Here is a 10,000-nt window from a genome sequence, read left to right on the forward strand (position 1 = left end):
ACATCGGGTTGAGTTTGCAGCTCTCGTTTTCACCCAACTCTGTGCGTTTTAGATGGTGATTACCTCGTTAGCTGCCATTGACAGCACGAGATGACCAGACCACTTGAAACCTAACTTCCCTCAGGGAACCTGACTGAACTGAACTGAACTGGTTCGTCTTTTGTACCAGAACAGATCTCCTTCGCCTTTTGTATAGCTATATTTCACAAATTTTGCCAGCTTACGGCCATACTACCCTGAGAACGCCCGATCAGATCTCCTTCGCCTTTTGTATAGCGATATTTCACAAGCTTTGCCAGCTTACGGCCATACTACCCTGAGAACGCCCGATCTCGTCTGATCTCGGAAGCTAAGCAGGGTCGGGCCTGGTTAGTACTTGGATGGGAGACCGCCTGGGAATACCAGGTGCTGTAAGCTTTTTGGTTTATTTCATGACAAAGAAAGAACAGACAGATCTTGTTGGTATCAACTGAGGTCAATGTACTGTCTTGTTAGTTTTGTGGTTGGAGCTCACATTGGGTTGAGTTTGCAGCTCTCGTTTTCACCCAACTCTGTGCGTTTTAAATGGTGATTACCTCGTTAGCTGCCATTGACAGCACGAGATGACCAGACCACTTGAAACCTAATTTCACTCAGGGAACCTTACTGAACTGGTTCATCTTTTGTACCAGAACAGATCTCCTTCGCCTTTTGTATAGCTATATTTCACAAGCTTTGCCAGCTTACGGCCATACTACCCTGAGAACGCCCGATCTCGTCTGATCTCGGAAGCTAAGCAGGGTCGGGCCTGGTTAGTACTTGGATGGGAGACCGCCTGGGAATACCAGGTGCTGTAAGCTTTTTGGTTTATTTCATGACAAAGAAAGAACAGACAGATCTTGTTGGTATCAACTGAGGTCAATGTACTGTCTTGTTAGTTTTGTGGTTGGAGCTCACATTTGGTTGAGTTTGCAGCTCTCGTTTTCACCCAACTCTGTGCGTTTTAGATGGTGATTACCTCGTTAGCTGCCATTGACAGCACGAGATGATCAGACCACTTGAAACCTAACTTCCCTCAGGGAACCTGACTGAACTGAACTGAACTGGTTCGTCTTTTGTACCAGAACAGATCTCCTTCGCCTTTTGTATGGCTATATTTCACAAATTTTGCCAGCTTACGGCCATACTACCCTGAGAACGCCCGATCTCGTCTGATCTCGGAAGCTAAGCAGGGTCGGGCCTGGTTAGTACTTGGATGGGAGACCGCCTGGGAATACCAGGTGCTGTAAGCTTTTTGGTTTATTTCATTAAAAAGAAAGAACAGACAGATCTTGTTGGTATCAACTGAGGTCGATGTATTGTCTTGTTAGTTTTGTGGTTGGAGCTCACATCGGGTTGAGTTTGCAGCTCTCGTTTTCACCCAACTCTGTGCGTTTTAGATGGTGATTACCTCGTTAGCTGCCATTGACAGCACGAGATGACCAGACCACTTGAAACCTAACTTCCCTCAGGGAACCTGACTGAACTGAACTGAACTGGTTCGTCTTTTGTACCAGAACAGATCTCCTTCGCCTTTTGTATAGCTATATTTCACAAATTTTGCCAGCTTACGGCCATACTACCCTGAGAACGCCCGATCAGATCTCCTTCGCCTTTTGTATAGCGATATTTCACAAGCTTTGCCAGCTTACGGCCATACTACCCTGAGAACGCCCGATCTCGTCTGATCTCGGAAGCTAAGCAGGGTCGGGCCTGGTTAGTACTTGGATGGGAGACCGCCTGGGAATACCAGGTGCTGTAAGCTTTTTGGTTTATTTCATGACAAAGAAAGAACAGACAGATCTTGTTGGTATCAACTGAGGTCAATGTACTGTCTTGTTAGTTTTGTGGTTGGAGCTCACATTGGGTTGAGTTTGCAGCTCTCGTTTTCACCCAACTCTGTGCGTTTTAAATGGTGATTACCTCGTTAGCTGCCATTGACAGCACGAGATGACCAGACCACTTGAAACCTAATTTCACTCAGGGAACCTTACTGAACTGGTTCATCTTTTGTACCAGAACAGATCTCCTTCGCCTTTTGTATAGCTATATTTCACAAGTTTTGCCAGCTTACGGCCATACTACCCTGAGAACGCCCGATCTCGTCTGATCTCGGAAGCTAAGCAGGGTCGGGCCTGGTTAGTACTTGGATGGGAGACCGCCTGGGAATACCAGGTGCTGTAAGCTTTTTGGTTTATTTCATGACAAAGAAAGAACAGACAGATCTTGTTGGTATCAACTGAGGTCGATGTACTGTCTTGTTAGTTTTGTGGTTGGAGCTCACATCGGGTTGAGTTTGCAGCTCTCGTCTTCACCCAACTCTGTGCGTTTTAAATGGTGATTACCTCGTTAGCTGCCATTGACAGCACGAGATGACCAGACCACTTGAAACCTAATTTCACTCAGGGAACCTTACTGAACTGGTTCATCTTTTGTACCAGAACAGATCTCCTTCGCCTTTTGTATAGCTATATTTCACAAGCTTTGCCAGCTTACGGCCATACTACCCTGAGAACGCCCGATCTCGTCTGATCTCGGAAGCTAAGCAGGGTCGGGCCTGGTTAGTACTTGGATGGGAGACCGCCTGGGAATACCAGGTGCTGTAAGCTTTTTGGTTTATTTCATGACAAAGAAAGAACAGACAGATCTTGTTGGTATTAACTGAGGTCAATGTACTGTCTTGTTAGTTTTGTGGTTGGAGCTCACATTGGGTTGAGTTTGCAGCTCTCGTTTTCACCCAACTCTGTGCGTTTTAAATGGTGATTACCTCGTTAGCTGCCATTGACAGCACGAGATGACCAGACCACTTGAAACCTAATTTCACTCAGGGAACCTTACTGAACTGGTTCATCTTTTGTACCAGAACAGATCTCCTTCGCCTTTTGTATAGCTATATTTCACAAGTTTTGCCAGCTTACGGCCATACTACCCTGAGAACGCCCGATCTCGTCTGATCTCGGAAGCTAAGCAGGGTGGGGCCTGGTTAGTACTTGGATGGGAGACCGCCTGGGAATACCAGGTGCTGTAAGCTTTTTGGTTTATTTCATGACAAAGAAAGAACAGACAGATCTTGTTGGTATCAACTGAGGTCAATGTACTGTCTTGTTAGTTTTGTGGTTGGAGCTCACATTTGGTTGAGTTTGCAGCTCTCGTTTTCACCCAACTCTGTGCGTTTTAGATGGTGATTACCTCGTTAGCTGCCATTGACAGCACGAGATGACCAGACCACTTGAAACCTAACTTCCCTCAGGGAACCTGACTGAACTGAACTGAACTGGTTCGTCTTTTGTACCAGAACAGATCTCCTTCGCCTTTTGTATGGCTATATTTCACAAATTTTGCCAGCTTACGGCCATACTACCCTGAGAACGCCCGATCTCGTCTGATCTCGGAAGCTAAGCAGGGTCGGGCCTGGTTAGTACTTGGATGGGAGACCGCCTGGGAATACCAGGTGCTGTAAGCTTTTTGGTTTATTTCATGACAAAGAAAGAACAGACAGATCTTGTTGGTATCAACTGAGGTCAATGTATTGTCTTGTTAGTTTTGTGGTTGGAGCTCACATTGGGTTGAGTTTGCAGCTCTCGTTTTCACCCAACTCTGTGCGTTTTAAATGGTGATTACCTCGTTAGCTGCCATTGACAGCACGAGATGACCAGACCACTTGAAACCTAACTTCCCTCAGGGAACCTGACTGAACTGAACTGAACTGGTTCGTCTTTTGTACCAGAACAGATCTCCTTCGCCTTTTGTATAGCTATATTTCACAAATTTTGCCAGCTTACGGCCATACTACCCTGAGAACGCCCGATCAGATCTCCTTCGCCTTTTGTATAGCGATATTTCACAAGCTTTGCCAGCTTACGGCCATACTACCCTGAGAACGCCCGATCTCGTCTGATCTCGGAAGCTAAGCAGGGTCGGGCCTGGTTAGTACTTGGATGGGAGACCGCCTGGGAATACCAGGTGCTGTAAGCTTTTTGGTTTATTTCATGACAAAGAAAGAACAGACAGATCTTGTTGGTATCAACTGAGGTCAATGTACTGTCTTGTTAGTTTTGTGGTTGGAGCTCACATTGGGTTGAGTTTGCAGCTCTCGTTTTCACCCAACTCTGTGCGTTTTAAATGGTGATTACCTCGTTAGCTGCCATTGACAGCACGAGATGACCAGACCACTTGAAACCTAATTTCACTCAGGGAACCTTACTGAACTGGTTCATCTTTTGTACCAGAACAGATCTCCTTCGCCTTTTGTATAGCTATATTTCACAAGCTTTGCCAGCTTACGGCCATACTACCCTGAGAACGCCCGATCTCGTCTGATCTCGGAAGCTAAGCAGGGTCGGGCCTGGTTAGTACTTGGATGGGAGACCGCCTGGGAATACCAGGTGCTGTAAGCTTTTTGGTTTATTTCATGACAAAGAAAGAACAGACAGATCTTGTTGGTATCAACTGAGGTCAATGTACTGTCTTGTTAGTTTTGTGGTTGGAGCTCACATTTGGTTGAGTTTGCAGCTCTCGTTTTCACCCAACTCTGTGCGTTTTAGATGGTGATTACCTCGTTAGCTGCCATTGACAGCACGAGATGATCAGACCACTTGAAACCTAACTTCCCTCAGGGAACCTGACTGAACTGAACTGAACTGGTTCGTCTTTTGTACCAGAACAGATCTCCTTCGCCTTTTGTATGGCTATATTTCACAAATTTTGCCAGCTTACGGCCATACTACCCTGAGAACGCCCGATCTCGTCTGATCTCGGAAGCTAAGCAGGGTCGGGCCTGGTTAGTACTTGGATGGGAGACCGCCTGGGAATACCAGGTGCTGTAAGCTTTTTGGTTTATTTCATTAAAAAGAAAGAACAGACAGATCTTGTTGGTATCAACTGAGGTCGATGTATTGTCTTGTTAGTTTTGTGGTTGGAGCTCACATCGGGTTGAGTTTGCAGCTCTCGTTTTCACCCAACTCTGTGCGTTTTAGATGGTGATTACCTCGTTAGCTGCCATTGACAGCACGAGATGACCAGACCACTTGAAACCTAACTTCCCTCAGGGAACCTGACTGAACTGAACTGAACTGGTTCGTCTTTTGTACCAGAACAGATCTCCTTCGCCTTTTGTATAGCTATATTTCACAAATTTTGCCAGCTTACGGCCATACTACCCTGAGAACGCCCGATCAGATCTCCTTCGCCTTTTGTATAGCGATATTTCACAAGCTTTGCCAGCTTACGGCCATACTACCCTGAGAACGCCCGATCTCGTCTGATCTCGGAAGCTAAGCAGGGTCGGGCCTGGTTAGTACTTGGATGGGAGACCGCCTGGGAATACCAGGTGCTGTAAGCTTTTTGGTTTATTTCATGACAAAGAAAGAACAGACAGATCTTGTTGGTATCAACTGAGGTCAATGTACTGTCTTGTTAGTTTTGTGGTTGGAGCTCACATTGGGTTGAGTTTGCAGCTCTCGTTTTCACCCAACTCTGTGCGTTTTAAATGGTGATTACCTCGTTAGCTGCCATTGACAGCACGAGATGACCAGACCACTTGAAACCTAATTTCACTCAGGGAACCTTACTGAACTGGTTCATCTTTTGTACCAGAACAGATCTCCTTCGCCTTTTGTATAGCTATATTTCACAAGTTTTGCCAGCTTACGGCCATACTACCCTGAGAACGCCCGATCTCGTCTGATCTCGGAAGCTAAGCAGGGTCGGGCCTGGTTAGTACTTGGATGGGAGACCGCCTGGGAATACCAGGTGCTGTAAGCTTTTTGGTTTATTTCATGACAAAGAAAGAACAGACAGATCTTGTTGGTATCAACTGAGGTCGATGTACTGTCTTGTTAGTTTTGTGGTTGGAGCTCACATCGGGTTGAGTTTGCAGCTCTCGTCTTCACCCAACTCTGTGCGTTTTAAATGGTGATTACCTCGTTAGCTGCCATTGACAGCACGAGATGACCAGACCACTTGAAACCTAATTTCACTCAGGGAACCTTACTGAACTGGTTCATCTTTTGTACCAGAACAGATCTCCTTCGCCTTTTGTATAGCTATATTTCACAAGCTTTGCCAGCTTACGGCCATACTACCCTGAGAACGCCCGATCTCGTCTGATCTCGGAAGCTAAGCAGGGTCGGGCCTGGTTAGTACTTGGATGGGAGACCGCCTGGGAATACCAGGTGCTGTAAGCTTTTTGGTTTATTTCATGACAAAGAAAGAACAGACAGATCTTGTTGGTATTAACTGAGGTCAATGTACTGTCTTGTTAGTTTTGTGGTTGGAGCTCACATTGGGTTGAGTTTGCAGCTCTCGTTTTCACCCAACTCTGTGCGTTTTAAATGGTGATTACCTCGTTAGCTGCCATTGACAGCACGAGATGACCAGACCACTTGAAACCTAATTTCACTCAGGGAACCTTACTGAACTGGTTCATCTTTTGTACCAGAACAGATCTCCTTCGCCTTTTGTATAGCTATATTTCACAAGTTTTGCCAGCTTACGGCCATACTACCCTGAGAACGCCCGATCTCGTCTGATCTCGGAAGCTAAGCAGGGTGGGGCCTGGTTAGTACTTGGATGGGAGACCGCCTGGGAATACCAGGTGCTGTAAGCTTTTTGGTTTATTTCATGACAAAGAAAGAACAGACAGATCTTGTTGGTATCAACTGAGGTCAATGTACTGTCTTGTTAGTTTTGTGGTTGGAGCTCACATTTGGTTGAGTTTGCAGCTCTCGTTTTCACCCAACTCTGTGCGTTTTAGATGGTGATTACCTCGTTAGCTGCCATTGACAGCACGAGATGACCAGACCACTTGAAACCTAACTTCCCTCAGGGAACCTGACTGAACTGAACTGAACTGGTTCGTCTTTTGTACCAGAACAGATCTCCTTCGCCTTTTGTATGGCTATATTTCACAAATTTTGCCAGCTTACGGCCATACTACCCTGAGAACGCCCGATCTCGTCTGATCTCGGAAGCTAAGCAGGGTCGGGCCTGGTTAGTACTTGGATGGGAGACCGCCTGGGAATACCAGGTGCTGTAAGCTTTTTGGTTTATTTCATGACAAAGAAAGAACAGACAGATCTTGTTGGTATCAACTGAGGTCAATGTATTGTCTTGTTAGTTTTGTGGTTGGAGCTCACATTGGGTTGAGTTTGCAGCTCTCGTTTTCACCCAACTCTGTGCGTTTTAAATGGTGATTACCTCGTTAGCTGCCATTGACAGCACGAGATGACCAGACCACTTGAAACCTAACTTCCCTCAGGGAACCTGACTGAACTGAACTGAACTGGTTCGTCTTTTGTACCAGAACAGATCTCCTTCGCCTTTTGTATAGCTATATTTCACAAATTTTGCCAGCTTACGGCCATACTACCCTGAGAACGCCCGATCAGATCTCCTTCGCCTTTTGTATAGCGATATTTCACAAGCTTTGCCAGCTTACGGCCATACTACCCTGAGAACGCCCGATCTCGTCTGATCTCGGAAGCTAAGCAGGGTCGGGCCTGGTTAGTACTTGGATGGGAGACCGCCTGGGAATACCAGGTGCTGTAAGCTTTTTGGTTTATTTCATGACAAAGAAAGAACAGACAGATCTTGTTGGTATCAACTGAGGTCAATGTACTGTCTTGTTAGTTTTGTGGTTGGAGCTCACATTGGGTTGAGTTTGCAGCTCTCGTTTTCACCCAACTCTGTGCGTTTTAAATGGTGATTACCTCGTTAGCTGCCATTGACAGCACGAGATGACCAGACCACTTGAAACCTAATTTCACTCAGGGAACCTTACTGAACTGGTTCATCTTTTGTACCAGAACAGATCTCCTTCGCCTTTTGTATAGCTATATTTCACAAGTTTTGCCAGCTTACGGCCATACTACCCTGAGAACGCCCGATCTCGTCTGATCTCGGAAGCTAAGCAGGGTCGGGCCTGGTTAGTACTTGGATGGGAGACCGCCTGGGAATACCAGGTGCTGTAAGCTTTTTGGTTTATTTCATGACAAAGAAAGAACAGACAGATCTTGTTGGTATCAACTGAGGTCGATGTACTGTCTTGTTAGTTTTGTGGTTGGAGCTCACATCGGGTTGAGTTTGCAGCTCTCGTCTTCACCCAACTCTGTGCGTTTTAAATGGTGATTACCTCGTTAGCTGCCATTGACAGCACGAGATGACCAGACCACTTGAAACCTAATTTCACTCAGGGAACCTTACTGAACTGGTTCATCTTTTGTACCAGAACAGATCTCCTTCGCCTTTTGTATAGCTATATTTCACAAGCTTTGCCAGCTTACGGCCATACTACCCTGAGAACGCCCGATCTCGTCTGATCTCGGAAGCTAAGCAGGGTCGGGCCTGGTTAGTACTTGGATGGGAGACCGCCTGGGAATACCAGGTGCTGTAAGCTTTTTGGTTTATTTCATGACAAAGAAAGAACAGACAGATCTTGTTGGTATTAACTGAGGTCAATGTACTGTCTTGTTAGTTTTGTGGTTGGAGCTCACATTGGGTTGAGTTTGCAGCTCTCGTTTTCACCCAACTCTGTGCGTTTTAAATGGTGATTACCTCGTTAGCTGCCATTGACAGCACGAGATGACCAGACCACTTGAAACCTAATTTCACTCAGGGAACCTTACTGAACTGGTTCATCTTTTGTACCAGAACAGATCTCCTTCGCCTTTTGTATAGCTATATTTCACAAGTTTTGCCAGCTTACGGCCATACTACCCTGAGAACGCCCGATCTCGTCTGATCTCGGAAGCTAAGCAGGGTGGGGCCTGGTTAGTACTTGGATGGGAGACCGCCTGGGAATACCAGGTGCTGTAAGCTTTTTGGTTTATTTCATGACAAAGAAAGAACAGACAGATCTTGTTGGTATCAACTGAGGTCAATGTACTGTCTTGTTAGTTTTGTGGTTGGAGCTCACATTTGGTTGAGTTTGCAGCTCTCGTTTTCACCCAACTCTGTGCGTTTTAGATGGTGATTACCTCGTTAGCTGCCATTGACAGCACGAGATGACCAGACCACTTGAAACCTAACTTCCCTCAGGGAACCTGACTGAACTGAACTGAACTGGTTCGTCTTTTGTACCAGAACAGATCTCCTTCGCCTTTTGTATGGCTATATTTCACAAATTTTGCCAGCTTACGGCCATACTACCCTGAGAACGCCCGATCTCGTCTGATCTCGGAAGCTAAGCAGGGTCGGGCCTGGTTAGTACTTGGATGGGAGACCGCCTGGGAATACCAGGTGCTGTAAGCTTTTTGGTTTATTTCATGACAAAGAAAGAACAGACAGATCTTGTTGGTATCAACTGAGGTCAATGTATTGTCTTGTTAGTTTTGTGGTTGGAGCTCACATTGGGTTGAGTTTGCAGCTCTCGTTTTCACCCAACTCTGTGCGTTTTAAATGGTGATTACCTCGTTAGCTGCCATTGACAGCACGAGATGACCAGACCACTTGAAACCTAACTTCCCTCAGGGAACCTGACTGAACTGAACTGAACTGGTTCGTCTTTTGTACCAGAACAGATCTCCTTCGCCTTTTGTATAGCTATATTTCACAAATTTTGCCAGCTTACGGCCATACTACCCTGAGAACGCCCGATCAGATCTCCTTCGCCTTTTGTATAGCGATATTTCACAAGCTTTGCCAGCTTATGGCCATACTACCCTGAGAACGCCCGATCTTGTCTGATCTCGGAAGCTAAGCAGGGTCGGGCCTGGTTAGTACTTGGATGGGAGACCGCCTGGGAATACCAGGTGCTGTAAGCTTTTTGGTTTATTTCATTAAAAAGAAAGAACAGACAGATCTTGTTGGTATCAACTGAGGTCGATGTACTGTCTTGTTAGTTTTGTGGTTGGAGCTCACATCGGGTTGAGTTTGCAGCTCTCGTTTTCACCCAACTCTGTGCGTTTTAAATGGTGATTACCTCGTTAGCTGCCATTGACAGCACGAGATGACCAGACCACTTGAAACCTAATTTCACTCAGGG

At 46.0% G+C, this 10,000-nt stretch overlaps 22 non-coding genes across 22 annotated transcripts; all 22 read left to right on the top strand.

Moving 5' to 3' along the window:
• The first annotated feature begins 298 nt into the window (after positions 1-298).
• Positions 299-417, top strand: LOC130926130 (5S ribosomal RNA). Its single transcript, XR_009066151.1, has one exon. It is a non-coding gene; the product is annotated as a 5S ribosomal RNA (ribosomal RNA).
• Positions 418-720: 303 nt separating this feature from the next.
• On the top strand, positions 721-839 carry LOC130926132 (5S ribosomal RNA). Its single transcript, XR_009066152.1, has one exon. It is a non-coding gene; the product is annotated as a 5S ribosomal RNA (ribosomal RNA).
• A 313-nt stretch (positions 840-1,152) lies between these two features.
• On the top strand, positions 1,153-1,271 carry LOC130926133 (5S ribosomal RNA). The gene has a single exon (XR_009066153.1). It is a non-coding gene; the product is annotated as a 5S ribosomal RNA (ribosomal RNA).
• Positions 1,272-1,664: 393 nt separating this feature from the next.
• LOC130926134 (5S ribosomal RNA) lies at positions 1,665-1,783 on the top strand. The gene has a single exon (XR_009066154.1). It is a non-coding gene; the product is annotated as a 5S ribosomal RNA (ribosomal RNA).
• A 303-nt stretch (positions 1,784-2,086) lies between these two features.
• On the top strand, positions 2,087-2,205 carry LOC130926135 (5S ribosomal RNA). Its single transcript, XR_009066155.1, has one exon. It is a non-coding gene; the product is annotated as a 5S ribosomal RNA (ribosomal RNA).
• A 303-nt stretch (positions 2,206-2,508) lies between these two features.
• Positions 2,509-2,627, top strand: LOC130926136 (5S ribosomal RNA). Its single transcript, XR_009066156.1, has one exon. It is a non-coding gene; the product is annotated as a 5S ribosomal RNA (ribosomal RNA).
• Positions 2,628-2,930: 303 nt separating this feature from the next.
• On the top strand, positions 2,931-3,049 carry LOC130926214 (5S ribosomal RNA). Its single transcript, XR_009066230.1, has one exon. It is a non-coding gene; the product is annotated as a 5S ribosomal RNA (ribosomal RNA).
• A 313-nt stretch (positions 3,050-3,362) lies between these two features.
• LOC130926137 (5S ribosomal RNA) lies at positions 3,363-3,481 on the top strand. The gene has a single exon (XR_009066157.1). It is a non-coding gene; the product is annotated as a 5S ribosomal RNA (ribosomal RNA).
• Positions 3,482-3,874: 393 nt separating this feature from the next.
• LOC130926139 (5S ribosomal RNA) lies at positions 3,875-3,993 on the top strand. Its single transcript, XR_009066159.1, has one exon. It is a non-coding gene; the product is annotated as a 5S ribosomal RNA (ribosomal RNA).
• A 303-nt stretch (positions 3,994-4,296) lies between these two features.
• On the top strand, positions 4,297-4,415 carry LOC130926140 (5S ribosomal RNA). Its single transcript, XR_009066160.1, has one exon. It is a non-coding gene; the product is annotated as a 5S ribosomal RNA (ribosomal RNA).
• Positions 4,416-4,728: 313 nt separating this feature from the next.
• Positions 4,729-4,847, top strand: LOC130926141 (5S ribosomal RNA). Its single transcript, XR_009066161.1, has one exon. It is a non-coding gene; the product is annotated as a 5S ribosomal RNA (ribosomal RNA).
• Positions 4,848-5,240: 393 nt separating this feature from the next.
• Positions 5,241-5,359, top strand: LOC130926142 (5S ribosomal RNA). Its single transcript, XR_009066162.1, has one exon. It is a non-coding gene; the product is annotated as a 5S ribosomal RNA (ribosomal RNA).
• A 303-nt stretch (positions 5,360-5,662) lies between these two features.
• On the top strand, positions 5,663-5,781 carry LOC130926143 (5S ribosomal RNA). Its single transcript, XR_009066163.1, has one exon. It is a non-coding gene; the product is annotated as a 5S ribosomal RNA (ribosomal RNA).
• Positions 5,782-6,084: 303 nt separating this feature from the next.
• On the top strand, positions 6,085-6,203 carry LOC130926144 (5S ribosomal RNA). The gene has a single exon (XR_009066164.1). It is a non-coding gene; the product is annotated as a 5S ribosomal RNA (ribosomal RNA).
• Positions 6,204-6,506: 303 nt separating this feature from the next.
• On the top strand, positions 6,507-6,625 carry LOC130924605 (5S ribosomal RNA). The gene has a single exon (XR_009064907.1). It is a non-coding gene; the product is annotated as a 5S ribosomal RNA (ribosomal RNA).
• Positions 6,626-6,938: 313 nt separating this feature from the next.
• On the top strand, positions 6,939-7,057 carry LOC130926145 (5S ribosomal RNA). Its single transcript, XR_009066165.1, has one exon. It is a non-coding gene; the product is annotated as a 5S ribosomal RNA (ribosomal RNA).
• Positions 7,058-7,450: 393 nt separating this feature from the next.
• Positions 7,451-7,569, top strand: LOC130926146 (5S ribosomal RNA). The gene has a single exon (XR_009066166.1). It is a non-coding gene; the product is annotated as a 5S ribosomal RNA (ribosomal RNA).
• Positions 7,570-7,872: 303 nt separating this feature from the next.
• LOC130926147 (5S ribosomal RNA) lies at positions 7,873-7,991 on the top strand. Its single transcript, XR_009066167.1, has one exon. It is a non-coding gene; the product is annotated as a 5S ribosomal RNA (ribosomal RNA).
• Positions 7,992-8,294: 303 nt separating this feature from the next.
• Positions 8,295-8,413, top strand: LOC130926148 (5S ribosomal RNA). Its single transcript, XR_009066168.1, has one exon. It is a non-coding gene; the product is annotated as a 5S ribosomal RNA (ribosomal RNA).
• A 303-nt stretch (positions 8,414-8,716) lies between these two features.
• LOC130924606 (5S ribosomal RNA) lies at positions 8,717-8,835 on the top strand. The gene has a single exon (XR_009064908.1). It is a non-coding gene; the product is annotated as a 5S ribosomal RNA (ribosomal RNA).
• Positions 8,836-9,148: 313 nt separating this feature from the next.
• Positions 9,149-9,267, top strand: LOC130926150 (5S ribosomal RNA). Its single transcript, XR_009066170.1, has one exon. It is a non-coding gene; the product is annotated as a 5S ribosomal RNA (ribosomal RNA).
• A 393-nt stretch (positions 9,268-9,660) lies between these two features.
• Positions 9,661-9,779, top strand: LOC130925176 (5S ribosomal RNA). The gene has a single exon (XR_009065464.1). It is a non-coding gene; the product is annotated as a 5S ribosomal RNA (ribosomal RNA).
• The last annotated feature ends 221 nt before the right edge of the window (positions 9,780-10,000 follow it).

The sequence above is a fragment of the Corythoichthys intestinalis genome, chromosome 11 (assembly GCF_030265065.1).
Source record: "Corythoichthys intestinalis isolate RoL2023-P3 chromosome 11, ASM3026506v1, whole genome shotgun sequence".
NCBI lineage: Eukaryota > Metazoa > Chordata > Actinopteri > Syngnathiformes > Syngnathidae > Corythoichthys > Corythoichthys intestinalis.